Source organism: Solenopsis invicta, chromosome 15 (genome assembly GCF_016802725.1).
Source record: "Solenopsis invicta isolate M01_SB chromosome 15, UNIL_Sinv_3.0, whole genome shotgun sequence".
NCBI lineage: Eukaryota > Metazoa > Arthropoda > Insecta > Hymenoptera > Formicidae > Solenopsis > Solenopsis invicta.
Window position 1 is genome coordinate 6,578,415 of NC_052678.1, and position 525 is coordinate 6,578,939.

Sequence of the window (525 nt, forward strand, 5' to 3'; positions counted from 1 at the left end):
TATGAATTTAAAAGAACAAAAAAATTATGATCACCAAGCAGAGTGAATTCATTGTTAAATTTGTCGAAAACAGCCATAAATTTTTCTCGATTCTGTAATCATTTCTTTATTTTCTCAGTTAACTTGCATCGCCGTGATTTTGACAGCACGTTTCTCGACTAAAAAATAGCGTTTAAATTCCTACGATCGGATATCGCCTAGGGATAGCATTCGACGTATCCATAAACTTTTTACGACACCTTTTCCGACACAAAATGGCTCAGAAATCACATATCATATTTTGCGCGATGCCCCGTGAGATGACAGATAAAATCTTGGTATTTTTATTTCTATGTATGTAACGTATAAACGTTCTATATGAATGTAATTCAAAAATTAATAAAAGTCAAATCAATTTCAGTTTTGGACTGAAAGAGAAATACATTTCTTACATGCACATTTATGCATATTTTGTCAAACTTAATAATTTTATTTATGACAAAGTTAATACTTGTTTAGAGTAGGAGTGAAAATAAAACACTTTTG